The sequence below is a fragment of the Furipterus horrens genome, unplaced genomic scaffold (genome assembly GCF_987537825.1).
Source record: "Furipterus horrens unplaced genomic scaffold, mFurHor1.1.pri manual_scaffold_17, whole genome shotgun sequence".
Classification (NCBI taxonomy): Eukaryota; Metazoa; Chordata; class Mammalia; order Chiroptera; family Furipteridae; genus Furipterus; species Furipterus horrens.
Genome location: NW_028327187.1, coordinates 46,190,628 through 46,210,245, shown reverse-complemented (window position 1 = coordinate 46,210,245; position 19,618 = coordinate 46,190,628).

Genomic DNA, 19,618 nt, shown 5'->3' with positions numbered 1-19,618 from the left:
TAATTCCAAAACCAGATAAAGACACTACAAAGAAAGAAAATTATAGGCCAATATCCCTTATGAACATAGATACAAAAATCCTCAACAAAATATTAGCAAACTGAATACAACAATGCATCAAAAAGATCATACACCATGATCAAGTGGGATTTATTCTGGAAACACAAAGTTGGAACAAGGTTTGCAAATCTATAAATGTGATACACCACATAAACAAAATGAAGGATAAAAACCACATGATTTTATCAATAGATGCATATAACACATTTGATAAAATTCAGCACCCATTTATGCTCAAAACTCTCAGTAAAGTGAGATTAGAGGGAACATACCTAAACATAATAAAGGCCATATTTGACAAACCCACTGCCAGCATCATACTCAATGGTCAAAATGTATAAACATTCCCTTTAAGATCGGAAACAAGACAGGGATGTCCACTTTCACTTCTCTTATTCAACATAGTACTGGAAATCCTAGCCACAGCAAGGAGAAAAGAATAAATAAAAGGCATCTAAATTTGAAAGGAAGAAGTAAAACTGTCATTATTTTCAGATGACATGATACTATGCATAGAGAACCTCAGAGATGCAACCAAAAAAACTGCTAGAACTGATGAATGAATTCATCAAAGTAGTAGGATACAAAATCAATATCCAGAAATCAGTTGCATTTTTTTGCATGTTTGTATGCCAATAACAAAATAACAGAAAGGGAACTTAAGAAAATAAACCCATTCACAATTGCTACCAAAAGAATAAAATACCTTGGAGTAAACCTAACCAAGGATGTAAAAGACCTGTACTTGGAAAATTACAAGACACTGAAGCAAGAAATAGAAGATACAAATAAGTGGAAGCACATACAATGTTTGTGGATAGGAAGTATTAACATCATTAAAATGTCCATATTACCCAAAGCAATCTCTAGATTCAGTGCAATTCCTATTAAGATCCCAATGACATATTTTGCAGAACTAGAATACATATTTCAAAAATTTATTTGGAACCACTAAAGGCCCTGCATAGCCAGAGTGATCCTGAGAAAGAACAAAGTTGAAGGAATGATACTACCAAATATCAAACTATACTATAAAGCTATATTAATCAGAACAGCATGGTACTGGCATAAAAACAAATACACAGATCAAAGGAACAGAATAGAGAGCCCAGAAATAAACCCACACCTTTATAGTCAATTAATATTTGACAGAGGAAGCAAGTACATACAATGGCTGAGGATAGTCCATTTAATAAATAGTGTTGGAAAAATTGTACAGATATGTGCAGAAAAATGAAACTAGACCAGCTCTTTACACCACACACAAAAATAAATTCAAAATGGATCAAAGACTTAAATGCTAGACACAAAAACCATAAAAATCATTGAAGAAAACATAGGGAGCAAAATCTCAGACATTGCTCCTCACTATATTTTATCTGATATATCTCCCCTGGCAAAAGAAACAAAAGGAAAAATAAACAAATAGGACTACATTAAGCTAAAAAAATTTTGTCCAACAAAGGAAATCATCGACAAAATAAAAAGATAACCAACAAAATGGGAAAATATATTTGCCAATACATCTGATAAGGGGTTACTATCCAAAATTTATAAAGAACTTACAAAACTCAATACCAAAAAACAAACGACCCAGTTAAAAAATGGGCAATAGACCTGAATAAGATACTTCTCCAAGGTGTACATACAGATGACCAATAGACATATGAAAAGATGTTAAACATCACTAATCCTCATAGAAATGCTGATTAAAATGACAATGAGAAATCACCTCATCCTGGCCAAAATGGTTGTCATCAAACAACAAGTGCTGCTAAGAACTTTGAGAAAGGGAAACCCTTTTGCACTGTTGATGGGAATGCAGACTGGTGCAGCCACTATGGAAAGCAGTATGAAGGTACCTCAAAAAATTAAAAATGGGACTTCTGTCCAAGATAAAGGCGTAGACTGACACACTCCATCTCCCTCCACAACTGAGAAGCAATACAACTACCACAAAATCAGAAATAACCAGAAGGTCCAGAAAATAAAACTACATAGAAGTGCAATGTATGAAGTTATAAACAAGTGGTGCTCGTCCGGACAGGTAGGAGGGGTGAAGCCAGGGCAGAGGGGTCAAGCTGTGCTGGTGGTGGCAGCTGTGGTGATGGCAGTAGGACAGTGGTAAGCACAGACACCTGTATTTAAGGGGAGGCAAGAAGCGACTGGGGAGCACCCCTGGCTGCAGACCAAACCCATCAGCTCATTATTCCAATGCCGGGGAAGGCAGAACCCCATTTCCTTGGACTGTGAGGGCTGGAGGGCATGGGGATGGAGGAGGAAGTAGGCTCCCAGTCTTTCAGTGGAGAGTGAACAGCAGGAATATATCTTGGACCTCTGCCCCCACACAAAGTGACACTGTGGTAAGAAGAATCGCCCAATAGTTACAAGTACACCGGACTCCGCCCTCTATAGCGTAGGAGGTGTGACAGCCCTGCCCAAGAAGCAAAGGTAAACACAAAACTGGCAGGATGGCAGGGATCATGATAGAGATCCCAATCACACAGCTGACCAGACAGCAAATATATGATTTATTGGACCAGCAGATAGGAAATCTTTCTGAGGCACAGATGAGAGCTCTGATTATAAGAAAGCTTACAGACCTAACAGCGGATCTTAACCAAGAACAGGAAGGAATGAAGGCTAGTTCTGCTGAAATGAATAAAAACACATACGAAACAAGTGGTGAGGGAAGGAAAACCAGGGATCAAATCAACAAATCAGAACATAGGGAAGGAACAGTCAACCAGTGCAGAAAGAGAAAATGAAAAGTGAGGAAAATCAGCAGAGGCTCAGAAACCTATGGGACAGCTATAAGTGGCCCAACATCCAAATCATAGGGTTCCAAGAAGGTGAAGAAGAACTAGAAATTGAAAAATTATGTGAAAAAATAATGAAGCAGAACTTTTCTAACTTGGGGAAGGAAATAGAATTACAGGTCCAGGAAGCACAGGGAGTTCCAAAAAAAAACTGGACCTAGGGAGAACCATACCAAGATATATTATAATCAAAATGTCAAAACTTAAGGATAAAGAGAGAATCTTAAAAGCAGCAAGAAAGAAGAGTGTTATGTACAAAGGGGTCCCAATAAGACTATCAGCTGATTTCTCAAAAGAAACTCTGTAGGCAAGAAGGGACTGGCAAGAAATATTCAAAGCAATGAAAAGCAGAAACCTACAACCATGATTACTCTATCCAGCGAAGCTTCATTCAGAATAGAAGGGCAGAGAAAGTGCTTCCAGGACAAAGTAAAACTGAAGGAGTTCATCAGATCCAAACCACTGTTATATGAGATGTTAAAGGGACTTGTTTAGGAGAAAGAGGATCAAAACTATGAACATTAAAATGAAAACTGTATCACAACAACCAAGAACAGAAGCTAGAGAATTGAAACAAAGGCAAACTAAGTAGGCAACAAGAGTGGAAAAAGAATTATAGATATAGGGAACATATTGGGGGGAGGTCAGCAGGGAGAGGGAAGGGAGGAAAAGGAAGGAGATGGAAGAGGAATTAAGAAGCATAGTGGGAGGGAGTGGAGTAGATAGGAAGATGTTGAGAAGAACTATATGCACAACCAATGGGCATGGACTAAGTTGGGGGGGACAACTAAAGGGAGGGGAGTCACTGGGTGGAGAAGAACAAAGGGAAAAGCAATTGGGACTACTGTAACAGCATAATCAATAAAGCATATTAAAAAAATTAGAAATGGATCTGCATTTTGACTCAGCAATCCACTTCTGAGAATATATCCAAAGGAATCCAAAACACTGGTTTGAAAGAACATAAGCACCCTATGTTCATTGCAGCATTATTTACAATCAGCAAGATATGGAAGCGGCCCAAGTGTCCATCAGTAGGTGAGTGGATAAAAAACCTGTGGTACACTTACCAAATGGAATACTATGCAGTCATAAAAAATGAGATCTTACCCTTTCCAACAGCACAGATGGAACTGGAGAGCATTATACTACATGAAATAAGCCAGTTGGAGACAGACAAGTACCATTTGATTTTACTAATATGTGGAATCTAATGAAAAAGATAAACTAACATGCAAAATAAAAACACTCATAGATAGAGAACAGACTGACAGCTGTCAGAGAGGAAGTAGGTTGGGGGTGCTTCATGAAAAGGTGATGGAATTAAGGGGAAAAAGAACTCAAGAGTCGCAGACAACAGTATGGTGATTATTAGGGAGTAAGGGGATTGGGGGAGATAGAAAAGGGTATGGTGGTATAAAAAGTCATGGAGGGAGACTTGACTTGGGGTAGTGAACACACAATACAATATGCAGATGATGTGTTACAAAATTTACACCTGAACCTATGTAAGTTCATTAAACAATGTCACCCCAATAAATTAATCAATCAATAAAAGTTAAGTTATGTTAAGTTTATTTAAAATTTGTTTTTTTACCACAATAATATTAGCATATTATTGGTGTTGAGAATCACTCCAATAAGGAGACTTGTTTACCTTCCTTTAACCCACCATTTCCCAAACTCATTTGGCAACAGAATTAATTTTATTTATTAGTGAAGAATATTTATTAACATTCTGGAGGACATTAGTGTTGTGTGGACTAGTTCAGGAAATGCTGCCCTACAGAGATCTTATCCCACAACACACAGAGAGAAGAATGTTTTTCCAGAAAGCTATAATAGGCCAGTTTTGGAGATAATATTTAATGGAGCACATGCTGGAAAAACCTCTCCACTTTTAGTTCCTTAAACATTTGTAAAAATTATTGCAGTAGTAAATAGAAAACTATTAGAGTTATAGTATTACATTTGATGGGAACTGTACTTAGTTCAGTGGTTCCCAACCTTGCTGAATACTTGTGAGTTGCTTTAAATAACACAATTTAGGCTTTATTACCCAGAGATTCTGATTTAACAGATTGGAAGGTCAGCCAAGTTTGGGAACCACAGCTTTAGGAATTTAAATTTTGAATGATTGCTTACAGAGAGATTGAGGATCATTTGAAATTTGCATAGTCATCCTGATACAAGGAAGCAAAGGTACAGATGATGGGTTAAGGAAGGATAACAGAAAACAAAGATGAATTGGACTAAACCCAGGACAGAGCCTTTTGGCTAATAGTTTTATGAATTCCTAAGAAAGGACTGGAATTAAATCAATACCTAAATCCCTGTTAGTGATGCTTTGAATTATTTGTATATTGGTGTATGTATAAGTAGTCATGTGAAAGTTAACTGGCTAATAAATTACATGACTAGTTCATCACATAGAGTAGGCTTTTCAACCTGTAGGTCATGATTTAAAAATTTAAATCATGTAGGTCTGTTATTTTCGATGTATTTGAACTGGTGCCAAGATTTTTGTCCACAGAGTGGGCAGACAAACTACAAGTACTGCTTGTGCAGTGGTACTGTAGCAAGACCTACTTAGTTCTGGGATATACTCTCTATATGTTAGATGAACATGGGGAAAGAAAGTCATGGAATCAAGTTGTTAGAAAAAGAAACTCAAGAAGAATAAAAATAAACAAGAAAATATGAAAATAGCATAAAAATAACCTTAGACTACAAAGTCTCTTGTTAAGTTAGTATGAACTCAAACCCAATAAACATATAAACAATTTAATAGGTCATATGAGAAGATGTATCACAGCAACACCAATCAAATTAATATGCCAAATTATCTTTTTGAAAAAAAGCTGAAATGGAGACCTCAATTTGGGGATTTCAGTAAATGCGTACTCAACATAGTTTAAAGATGCTAGGATACCAAATCAATTATACCCACTTCCTTAACTGATATTTGAAATTGAACACAGGGAATTTTATTTATTTATTCTAAGGTTATGTCTCTGATATTAAAAAAGCAAAACATATGTAGGAAAGGGGTAGCCTACGATGGTAGGGAAGCTAATAGGTGCCCCAGCTAGAATGCCTGGATTCACAAGCCCTACCACTTGGTAAGTGATACTGGATAAGTTATTTTGCCTCTTACAGCTTCTCTTTCCTCAAGTGTGAAATTCAGGGTTATAATTACACCTATTTTACAGGGTTGTGAGTATTAAATGAGCTCATGTATGTAAAGCACTCAGAATAGTACCTGGCACATGAAAAGCACTCAATAATTGCCAGCTGCTATCATTATCAGTCATTGATTTCCCGCCATGGGCAAGTTTCAGACTCTTTCCTGGGTTAGGATTCTAGGGAGAGGGTAGGACAATGTGAGGTGGGGAGTAGAATTGGGGGATAGAAATGGTGATGGACATAATTTACTCGCTGAGAACTAGATCTGTCTCATGGTATTACAATTCAATCTTAACTTTTCCTTTTCTGCAGGTATGATAAATCTCATTCTAGATGATGTGCATTGTACTACAGCTATGTGTCATTTGACATTATAAAATTAGCTCCCTTGAATGAATGGGGGAAGAAAATATCCTTGATATGCTAATTCTAATATTTTTTGCAAGTAATGGCTTCTGATAAATTATTTTGTCTCTTAGACCAGAGCACTTAATATGGCAACTGCAAAAGAATATTTTTAAGGATGTCAGAGCTCATTTTCCAAAAAATTGATATCAGAAGAGAAGCAATCATGTAGCAGAAAGAAAGCCTTTCTTGAGGTGAGCATATTTCTTGTTTCCAGGAAAGTTGCTGATGCGGGGGCTTGATTTTATATCTAGGCTAAGAGACATAATTAGGCACTTTACAGGTATTGAACTCCTTATTTTTACATTGGCTATTTTGGGCTTCTCAGGCCACCCAGCACTGCTCCCAACTTAAGACCTTTTTTTTGTCACTCAAGTTTATACTTGATATACTGTAGGTTACCATATCAAATTTCTGTTTGATTTTGTTATGACTGGAGGATTAGGGAGGTAAGGAATGGTTAAGGGAAGTGGGAGATCTCCCAAGACACAACTCAATTCTCTATCCTTTGCCTGCGACCTACATTAGCTCCTACCACACCCCATTTTACATACATACTCTTATTCTTGTTCCCTACATGTTTAAAACGCTCCATGCTATCATGCTCCTGGGTCATTGCTTATTTATTAAGTCATTTCACAAACATATATTGAGCACCTGCTATGTGCTATGAACTGTGCTAGGAATCAGAGTTATGGCAGTGAATAAGGCGTCTGGTTCTGGCTTGAAATGCTTTTTTGGGGTCCTCTTTATCTTTAAAAATATCCACCATCTTTCAAGACCCAGTTCCAAGTCATCCTATTATATGTATGTCTCCCTGATAAACTCAACCCACAGGACCTCTTCTTGCTCTCAACTTGCATTTAATTGGTACAGCATTCACTTGACTCTTATCATATATTCTATTTTATAGTAGTTGTTAAAAATGCTTCTGGCTGCAAATAGTGGAATACCTAGTTAATAGCAACTGAACCACAAGGCAGTCAAGAAGGAGGTGGCCCCAGAGTAGATCTGGCACCTTAGCAGTGTTATTAGGAGCCAGGCTGCTTTGATCCTTCCACTCTGTTTTTCTAAGTGAGTCAGTGATGTCCTCCCTTATGGCTTGAAAATTACTGCTGTAGCTCTAAGTATCACATCATTACCTTACAGTGTCAAAAACAGGATGCAGGAGGACAACAGTAGCACCAAAAGGGCCTACTCCTTCCATCCCTTTTTCAGAATCCTCAGACAACTTTTAGTCACTGGCAAAGGGTTATGAGATTGCCATTGCTGGCTTAAATAATATATGATCTACCCCCTAGGTCTGACCTACTGCTGCCAGAACAATATTGGGTATCTTTTAGGAGACAAAGTGAAAGATGATGCTGTCCAGGAAACCAACCACATATGCCAGAGTGTTTATGATGTTGACTTGTGCATTTATTTGCAATTTAATTCCTCTTTAGTACAGCTAAAAAATTGGGCCTAAAAATACCTATCTCACAGGGTGCACATGAACATCAAATAAAATGCTGATTATAAAAGAAAAAAATAGAAAGAACTCATGGACATGGATAACAGTGGGGAGATTGCAGGGGAAGAAGGAGATCAATGTTAATGGGAAAATACAATAAAAACAAATAAAATGAAATGAAATAAAATAAAATAAATAAAAATGTCCCCCACACTAACAGATGCTCAGTAAATGTTTCCTATATAAACAGATGAGGCACGGGTCTAGAATTACAAGACCTCTAATCAGGCTTCTAGATTCTGACCTGTAGTCTTTGTCTCAGTTTATACAAATATTTATATATTAATGCTTTGCAATGTTGATTCTGTGTATAGGCCTAGTAAGCAACCGCTTGTGATTGTAATACACAAAATGTTAAAAGGGACTCCCAAGTCTCAAAATGACTTTTTCACAATTCCTGTGGCTCATGTCTTTTGTTATAATTCAATGACCCTAAAAAAGATAGCACAGTAAACTGCTTATGCAGTAGTGTCTTTGTGTGAATTTTGTGATCAGATCTTTTCTAATGATAGCTTAGAGGAAGTTGAAGGATGAAGGATAGGTCTAGAACACCAAATATATTATGATTAACTTATTTTTTCCTTCAGGTTCCAGAACTCAAGATATAACAAATTAGTTCAAAATAGTGTGAAATTATCTAACTCCAATCTAATGTATTAAATAGCTTAGTCATATGTTGGCTTTTACAGCTAGATCAGAGTCTGGAATCAGACAAATATTAACTTGAATCCCATCTCTCACTTGGTGTGTGATTGTGAGCAACTTATCTAGCCTCACTGAATATCCCCCTGAAGCTAATTTAGCAATAACCTCATAGAGTTGGAAGCATTAAATGAGACTGTATAACAGAGCTTAGCACATGTCTAGCACATGTTAAGTTTGCTCAAAGGTTCACTATTATTGTCTTTTATTAATATAAATCTTACATGAAAATCATCTTATGGTATATAAGTAACAGGTAAGATTATTCTTACCTTGTCTTTGCAGCAATAGACACACAGGGTTTAAGTAGTTTGCCTTACATCTCACAAGAAGGTAATGATAGAACCAGGACTAGAATCGAGGCCTTCAGCACAGAGCCAGAGGTTCTTCTGCCTGGGTTAATGTGTCTCTCAAAGGACTCTATGCTCATTCTGACCAAGGCTGATTCATAATAACACAGCTAATTTGTGGCAGTGATTGTGATAAAAGAACAGGGCTAAAAACACTGCTTTAAAAAATTTTAACAAGCAATGTGTGCTGCAGACACTTCTGGAGCTTATTTCATCCACCACCTCATTATTATTACTTGGGCTCAGGAGTGATCAAGCTCACATGTGAATTGGGACTCAGATATGTGGCAAGATGGTCTGGGCAGGACACAGCCTCATTTGACTCATTCACTATTATATGCCCAGCAGTTAGCCCAGAGCCTATCGCATGGTAGGTGTTCAATAAATACTTGCAAAATTAGTGAATTTTTTGGTAATTTATAAGAATTGAAAACATAATGGATAGGGTTTTCTATGTTTGTTTGTTTGTTTTTTGGTTTGTATATAAAATATCATGAACCTACTTGATTTTTACAATTGGATCATTTCAGCAACACACGTCTTGTTCTAAAGACAGAATGTAAGAATGAACCAGCCAAGCTGGAGTTTATAATTTTCCCAAAACAGACCTGAACTTTGAACAAGCTTTCATTTCATACAGATCTCGACTTTAATATTAGTATTCTCTCAAATTGCTCACAAATCACTTCCTGCAGCGAGAACTAATTCTCTAAAAGAGCAGCAAACATCAATCCTCAGGAGGCCAACTCAGCTAGGTCTCTCTGGCTTCTTGAGAAATGAAACATTGAGTCAAGATTTTAACTTTTTCTTAAACAGCAGAGGTATAGTGCCTTGAAAAGTAAATGGATGAGGTAACCCGGGATTAGGAAAATGTGATAGTCTTTAACAATGGGCATTCTATAGTTGTGGGTGTCATTATTCTCTCCCTATACCTCTTTTGGGGACCTCATAGTTTTTTTAGTTGAATTTTTCTTAGAGAGAGAGAGAAAGGGAGGACAGAGAAAGAGAGAGAGAGAGAGAGAGAGAGAGAGAGAGAGAGAGAGAGAGAGAGAGAGAGAGAGAGATTGGTTGCCTCCCTACTGGGGATCAAACCTGATACTCCTTTTTTTTTAATCCAACCCTATTCCAAGGAAAGGGTTTCTTCTCAGTCTTTTAGACATCATGGTAAATATAAAAGTACTTATGCATTAATTTTTTCTTTTGTCATTTTGTTTACTGTTTGCTTTCTGCCAAGCACTGATACAAATCTTGAGGAGTTAAAGATGAGTGAGGCATAATTACTGCCCTCAAGGAATTCACAATGTCTGGGGTTAGACAGACAAGCAAGCAGATAAATTATAAAACAACATATTTAAGTGCTATTAATGAGATGTGAGCCAAATGCTGTGGGAGTCCAGTTTTCTCTCCCAAGAGTATCTAATTTATCATCTTTATCTCTAATTTTGAAAGAGAATGCAAAGTCCTCATTAAATTATTTCAAGCATCACAGAACAGTCTGGAGAGATATTTTTGGCAAAGTGCACCATATGTTGTCCCTGAAATAAGACTAAGAAGCTGTCTGCCCCATTTTTTATATGGCCAGTCTTGCTAATAATAGTATGTCTTTCAACAAATTAATAATACAGCATCTGGTTCAAAAAGAAGTGTTCCCATCAGTTACTTGGAAGAGAGAGATGTCCACTGTGAGACATCTAAAGCAGTTCTGGGCTAGCATGACAGGGAGGTTACCTGTTTTCTGAAATTGCCTCTAAAACAGTCATTTCTCCTGGCATGGCAGTTTAATGGAAACTAAACAAATAAAGAATGAAAAGTAAAATGGTTTCTATAAATGTGCAGATATAAGAAGTTGTTGGGTCTTTTACCAGTCCAAATGGACCAATTCAGAGGTAATATTTTTTTTTTAATTTTATTTTTTGGTTATTCAATTACAGTTGTCCCATTTTTCCCCCATTGCTCCCCCCTCCCAGCCCATCCCTTCTCCCACAATCATATTTTTTATTTTGCAGGTATTCTGTCATCTCAGTGCTCAACAGCTAGTAAAGACCCATGAGACCAGCTCCTCTACTTCTGGATCTGGGAGTTTTCACACATGACCTGACTATCAGTGGAAAAACTTCATCAATGTTACCTATAAACAAAATAAGAAAAATAAAACAAAACAATAAACAAAAAATGTCTCTGCTCAGTGAAAGTGTGTTGGGGAACCTATACGTGATAAATGCTGTTTTCCATGGAATTGTAGGATATACTATTAAGGCATGCTGCCTTTTATTTTTCCTGAATGCTAGAATTAGTGATGACGTGATTTTCTTGTGGATGTTGATGTTATATGTGGACAGAGATTTTGCCAAAACGTTGATCTCTTAGTAGTAGTGTGAGGGAAGAGTAGCATGCTCTCTGTATTAGAATATTACTAATTTTAAGGCCTATTTACAAGTGTGATGAAAAATTCAGGATGCCTGGTTCTATAGACTGAATTTTGGTGTCCCCAAAAATTCAAATGTGATAAGCAAATTCCCAATGTGATGGTATTTGGAGATGGGGAAGTTGGGAGGTGATTAGATGATGAGGAAAGAACGTTCATGAATGGGGTTAGTGCCCTTATGAAAGAGACCTCAGAGAGCTCCTTCACCCTTTCTACCATGTGAAGACACAGATAGAGGATGGCTTTCTGTGCACTGTAAAGTGGGCTCTCATCAGACATCAAATATGTAGACACCTCAATTTTGGACTTCTCAGCATCCATAACTGTGATGAATAAATGTTTCATCACATTATAGCAATCCAAAAATATTCAGATGGGTGGTCGCCCTTCCTGCATGTAAAGACATTGAAAGGTTCCATTACATCCTAACAAGTAAAATACAGAACAAACTGAAAAATCAACAACTTCTGAGACCCATTAGAAAAGTGAGGTTGCAGGGCAAACTACTACCCCCAAAATCAGAGAGGCAGGCAGAAGAATACAGAAAAATTACTACAACTTACCAGAGCAGAAACTCATAAGCAGAAACCTTTGCAGTGATGGGGTAGGAAAACCCAAATTGTAGTTGACAAATTCTCACATGCTCAGTGTGGACAAATCTGAGAGTTAAAAAATCCTGAGGGACCCAGTCATAAGGAAGGTTCTGTACTTGAAATTTAAAAAATATATATTTCAATTAAAGTTGGTATACAATACTATATTAGTATTAATTGTACAACACACTGACTAGAGGTTTATATAACTTACAAAGTTATCACACTGAAAAGTCTAGTAAATATGTAATATAGTTATTACAATATTAATGTATTGACTAAATTGACAATATTGACTGTATTCCTTATGCTGTTTTTTACATATGTGTGTCTGTTTTTATAACTGGCAATTTGTTCTTTTTAACCCCTTTCCCTTTTCATTCAACAATTTCAAGCAACAATTTGCTCTCAGTATCTATGAGTTTGTTTCTGTTTTATTTGTTCTTTTATTTTGGTTTTTAGATTTCATATATAAGTGAACATATGGTATTTGGCTTTCTCTATCTGACTTACTTCACTTAGCTTAATACCCTCTACCTCCATTTATGTTGTTGCAAATGACAACATTTCATTATTTTTATGGCTGAGTAATATTCCATTATACATATATGTACCACTTTACCACTTTGTCCATTTGCCTACCAATGGACACTTAGGTTGCTTCCATATCTTGGCTATTATAAATTATACACACACACACACACATATATAATTATATATAAAATTATATATATTTAAATTAGTGTTTCAAGATTTTTTGCATATAACCCCAGAAGTGAAATCACTGGGTTATAAGGCAGTTTCATTTTTAATTTTTTGAAGTAACTCCATACCACTTGCCACAGTGGCTCCAACAATCTACATTCCCACCAATAGTGCACGAAGGTTCCCTTTTCTCCACATCTGCATCAACACTAATTGTTGATTTGATGATAGCCATTCTGACAGGTATGAAGTGATAACTCACTGTCGTTTTAAGTTGCATTTCTCTGATGATTAGTGATGTTCAACATCTCCTCATATATTTATTGGCCAGTTGTATGTCCTCTTTGAAGAAATGTCTCTTTAGGTCCTTTATGAGTTAGTGTTAAGTTGTATGATTTTCTTATATATTAACCCATTATTGGATGTATCATTGACAAATATCTTTTCCCATTTAGTATGTTGTCTTTTTATTTTGTTGGTGGTTTTCTTTGCTGTGCAAAAACTTTTTAGTGTGATGTAGTCCTATTTTTTATTTTTTCTCTTGTTTCCTTTGCCTGAGGAGACATAGCTAAAAAAAATATTACTGAGATTGATGTTAAAGTGTTTACTGCTTCTTCTTGGAGTTTTATGGTTTTGGGTCTTACATTTAAACCTTTAATTTATTTTGAGTTTATTCTTATATGTGGTGCAACATAGTGGTCCAGTTTCATTCCTTTGCATATATCTGTCCAGTTTTCCCAACACCACTTATTGAAGAGACTATCTTTACCCCATTGTATATTCTTGGGCAGGGCTCTGTACTTTTGTGAATGTTAACTCTGGGAACTTAAACTACTTTTAATTGTTAATATCAGCGATTAATTCCCTTGTGCATTTGGCAGGGATTGGGGTAGATAACCATTTTGAATGATAGAGCATTTTCTTTTTCTTAAAATGGGCTGTCATCAAGAGAAATTATTTTCTCAGAGTCTAAATCATTATTTTTCTTCAGAGACTAACCAACCAGAGGGAGGGGAAATATACAACTCCAGTCTCCCTGGCCTTTCCTATGAGAAAATGGAAGTACCCAATTCCAGCCCTCTGTATTCATTCTGTGCCACCTAAGGGGTGAAAACAATAGAGAACCACTCGCAAAGTTCACAATGTCGAGGCACAGGCTCACTAAAGAAATGGAAACTTATTTATAGAATTATAGAACACTTGAACTCTTCCCGCAACTTACCGCTACATTACTAAAGGACTATTAACAACAGTTCCTTTTACTCAATACATCATGTATAGCTATCAAAGAAAATGACAAGGTAGAAGAACAAGACAGATATGCAGGGATGTTGGATTTTCCAGACTGGAAATTTAAAATAGCTATGATTAATATTCTAACGTTTCTAGTGGATAAAGTAGATAGCATCCACAAACAGATGGACAATGTAGTCAGAGAGATGAAATAGGAAGAAAAACAAAAAATAAATGCTATAGTTAAAAATACAGTAACAGAATAATGCATTTTATAGGCATATTAATAGACAGAACACAGCTGATGAAAGAATCACTGAGCTTGAATATCTTTTAATGGAAATTTTCAAAATGGAAAAGTAGAGATAAAAGACCAAAAAATCCAGAACAGGATATCTAAGAACTGCGGGAAAATTGCAAAAGGGTTAATGTGAATACTAGAGAAAAAAGAAAGAAAAAATGTTTGAAGCAATAATGACTGAGAATTTCCCCAAATTTATTACACACCAAACCACAGACCCAGGAAGCTCAAAGGACATTAATCAGCATAAATAACAACAAAAAGCTACACCTAACTATATTATATTCAACTGAAAAAAATTAAAGATAAAAAGAAACTAGAAAAAAGCCAGGCGGGAGGATACTTTATCTATAGAGGAGCAAAGATAAGAATTGCATCCGATTTCTCTAAAGCAATGCAAGCGAGAGTGGAGTGAAATATTTAAAGTGGTGAGAGAAAAACATGCTAACCTAGAATTATGTGCTGTGAAATTATTCTTCAAACATGATGAAGAAATAAAGACATTTTCATACAGATAAAAATTGAGGGAGTTTCTTGTCTGTTCACTTGCCTTGCAAGAAATGTTTTTAAAAAGTTATTTCTAGATAAAAATAATATGTCAGAAACTCAGATATACCTAAAGAAAGGAATTGTGTTGGAGAAGGAATCAGTGAATGTAAAACAAAAACGTTTAATGTTCTTATTAATTGATCTGAGATATAACAGTTCAAAATAATAATAGCAACAATATCTGATTATATGCACTTATGTATTAATATATCATTATGTATGCTTATGTATAAGCGAAAAATTACAGAAATGATATAAGGAATGTGAGGGAGGAATCAGGAATATTTTATTATAATGTACTTAAACTATCTGATTTAGCATAGTGTTGTTTCAAAGTGGTCCTGAATTAGTTTTAAACATATTTTAGAAATTGTAGGGCAACCACTAAAAATATAGAAAAAATATGTAACTGATATAATAGAAAGGAGAGAAAATAAAATCATTTATAATGTGCAATTAAAACAATAATAGGGGACTTCTGGCCAAGATGGAGGCTTAGACTGAAATGCTCGGTCTCCCTCTACAACTAAGAAGGAATACAACTACCTCAAAACAAAAGATAACCAGAAATTCCAGAAAATAAAACTACATGGAAGCCCAACGTATGAAGTTATAAACCAGCGGTGCTTGTCTGGACGGGTAGGAGGGGCGAGAAACCGTGGTCCTGTTTGTGGTAGAAGTAGGCATAGTGGCGGGACTGCGAAAAATGACATGGGAGCAATTCTGGCTTCAGTTGAGACCCTGAAGCTCATGATTCCAATGCTGGGAAAGGCAGCGCCCCTCCTCCATTGCCTCGGTCGGTGAGGCCCAGAGGGCAGGGTGATGGATCCCAGTCTCTCAGCGGAGAGTAACGGCAGGAATCCATCTTGGACCCCCGCCCCCACACAAAGCACCACAGTGCGGCAAAAAAGGTCGCGGATCGTCAGCGGGTATTGACGAGTGCATGGGGCTCCGCCCCCTATAGCCTGCCCAAGAAGCAAAGCTAAACACATATCTGTGAGAATGAAGCAGACAATGATTGAAATCCCAGCGACGCAGCTCACCAGGCAGCAGATGCGGGACCTGACAGACAAACAAATAGAAAACCTTTCTGAGGCTCAGTTCAGAGCTATAGTTATAAGGTGGCTTACAGAATTAACAAAAGATTTGGAACAAGACATGGAAGGAATGAAAGCTACTCATACTGAAATGAATGAAAACACATACAAGACAAGTGGTGAGAAAATAAAATCCAGAGATCAAATCAACAAACCAGAACATAGGGAAGCAACAAACAGTCAACCAGTGCAGAAAGAGGAAACAAAAACTAAGGAAAGTGAGGAGAGGCTCAGAAACCTCTGGGACAGCTATAAGCAAACGAACATTCGAATAATAGGATTGCCAGAGGGTGAAGAAGAAGAACTAGAAATTGAAAAATTACGTGAAAAAATAATGAAGCAGAACTTCCCGAACTTGGTGAAGGAAATAGACTTACAGGTCCAGGCAGCACAGAGAGTTCCAAAACAACTGGGCCCAGGGAGAACCACTCCAAGACACATTATAATCAAAATGTCAAAAGTTAAAGATAAAGAGAGAATCTTAAAAGCAGCAAGAGAGAAGAAAAGAATCATGTACAAAGGGGTCCCAATTAGACTATCAGCTGATTTCTCAAGGGAGACCCTGCAGGCAAGAAGGAACTGGCAAGAAATACAGCCACGAGAGCTGGAAGTTTAGCCCCCTTTCCAGGTTCAGCGCCTCTCTGTTCCGCGGAATTTTGTGCAGAAAATCAACACTGTCGGCCGCGGGCCCTGGGGTCAGGGAAGTGAAAAGGCTTGAGCCGAGAGCCCACAAGGGACAGTCGCCACCCAACGGCTGGGTACAGGCCAGGTTCTGCTGGGTACTAGACACATAGGATCTGAGAAGCTCGAGGTCCCAGGAGACCTAGACAGAAGGAGGCCGGTTAAAGGGGTCTCAAATCCTCCCACCGGGACAGTGCGACACATTCACCAGGGCTCTGAAAAGGAGAGCGCCCTTCCAGGTCCTCTGGGACAACGGGCACCTCCCTGCAGGGGGCGAAATGTTTCTTTCGATCGGCTGGGTTAGGGCTGAGATCAGAGCCTAAAATAGAAGCTGAGATCAACTCAAAGGAATGAGACGATACAAACATAAGTGTATCTATAATCCCGATGAGACACATAGTAAAGTAGGATTGCCAAACACAGCCGTAAGAATGGATTTCTTAGGAAGGCCTGCCCAGATTAATAAATGAAAAAAAGTAAATTCCACGTTATACTTCAAAATAAACTCCCCAAGTGGATTAAAATGCTAAATATTTCAAGGAACAGTCATAGAAACACTGTATAAGTAGGATAAATGGTTTTATATTTATGGCTAAACGTCAGTTTTGAAACAATAGAAGAAACTGCAAAGGAAGACCGACATGCAACAATATGAAAACTGGACAGGATTTTTAAAAGGCAAAAGCTTGAGAAGAATGTTTGCACCAAATACAAGCAGAAAATACTTTAAATGTATAAATTATATATGCTTGTCTAAATATATAAAGACAACCAAGATACCAATAGCTAAATAGACAAAGAAGGCACATATATAATTCACATGGAGAAATAAAATTAGTACACACTTGTGTGGAAATGTTCATTGTCCTTGATAATTAAAAATTTTAAACTTAACTTGGACATAGCACCTTATATCTACTAAAGGAACAAAAATGCTTTAGAATTATAACGCATAATGTTAGCGGAGTAGTAAAATAATAGAGTTGGGGGAAAACGTGGGACAACTGTAATAGAAAAATAATAAATAAATAAATAATTAAAATAAAATAATAGAGTTATCATAGCATCATACAATTCTTTGGAACAGCAACACGGCGATCTTCATTCTTGCAGCAAATAGCTAGTGAGGAGGTAATTGCAATGGAGAGGAATAGATACTATACATGGTATAAGGTGGAGATAGTGCTAAGAGGAAAAACAGAACAGCGGTGATGGGATGTGCTATTTTACTTTGGTTAGGGTAGGACTCTCTGATAAAATAACATCTGAACAGAGAGACTTGAAAGATGTAAGGGAGCCCCTCTTGTTGCTATCTGTGGGAAAAGTGTTCCAGGGTAAGAGGAACAGAAAGCATAATGACCTTCAAGTAAGAGCACGTGACCGTCATCGGCAGCCGTCCATCTCGAGAGACGATGGTGTAGCTTCTTAAGAGTCTATCTGCACCGCCGAGAATGGCTGTGCAGTCCGACTCGGGAGTGACACGGTATCTGTCTCCTCCCGTGTTGAATCGACATCTTGCGATGACGCTGGAGTGTCCTCTCCAGTGAAGCTGAAGCTACAGAGCCTGGGCAGGGTGATATGGAGGGTCTGCTGTTGCCCATGCAGCAGACCCCCCCTCTCTTCGCAGCTGAAGGGTCCAAGGGAAAGACGGAGTCAATACAGCTTGGCTTCAGGTGCGCCGCAGGAGTTGCCGGTGTTGACTACAACGTCAAACCGCCTTAGGGACTCCGGCTCCGGATTTTCTGTCGGGGTTTACTCCCTTAGCCTTTCCCCTGAAGAGGTATGCCGCAAGGCAGCGGAGGTTTTTTGGAGTCAGAGTTTTCCTTCTCTGATGTACCCTGACTGGAAGATTGAACCAGCGACACTTAGCTCGCAGGCTGACGCTCAATCCACTGAGCCAAACCAGCCAGGGGTAGCACGTGACCAGTAGAATGCTATTTTAATATTTTTTTAACCAGGCATGAAGTAATACTTTGAATGTTTAAAAAATTGATATACTTTATATACATATTGAGACAATGATTAATTCATTAAGCTAAAGTGATATAGTCAAATATCTGTTATTTTTTCTTCACTAAATTAACAAAACATTAGCCATTAGCAGTGGAAGGTTAGCCTCAGTGGAGGGTTATGTTGCAACAAGATTGCTTCACCCCATCCTCTTCTCAGCAATGGAGTCAGCGGGACAGAAAATGCTACACTTCTTCATTTTCAATACACTCAGTCATTTACTAAATAAAAGATCTTGCCCTGACTGGTGTGGCTCAGGTGGTAGGAGTGTTGTTGCAGGTTCGATTTCAGTCAGAGCACATAATTGGGTTACGGGTCCAAACCCTAGTCTGGGCACATACTATTACCCCCATCTCAGCGCCTTGTGGAGGCAACCAACTGATGTTTCTCTCATGTTGATGTTTCTCTCTCTTTCTTCTTTCTCTAAAAGCAATGAAAAAATAATGTGTCTAGATGAGAATTTAAAATAATAATAATAAAGTAAAAAAAGAAAAAAAAAGAAAAAAGAAATACAGCCACGAATACTCTATCCAGTGAAACTGTCATTCAGAATAGAAGAGCAGAGAAAGTACTTCCAGGACAAAGTAAAACTGAAGGAGTTCCTCAGATCCAAACCACTGTTATATGAGATGTTAAAGGGACTGGTTTAGAAGAAGGAGAATCAAAACATATGAACATTAAAATAAAAACTGAATCACAAGAACCAACAACAGAAGCTAGGGAATTGAAACAAAGGCAAACCGAGATCCAAGATGGTGGAGGAGTAAATGGAAGCTACACTAACCTCCTCCCAGGACCAGTCTGGATTTACAACTTAATTTTGGAGAAATCATCTGGAATAACCAACGGAACACTAGCTGGAAAGAAGTCTTATAGCCACGGAGAGACAGAAAAGGCCGCTACATCACAACTTGACCGGTAGGGAGTGCGGAGACGCGGAAGGGCTGGCTGGGCTCACATGGGTGGCAGCTGAAGGGACTGAGAAACAG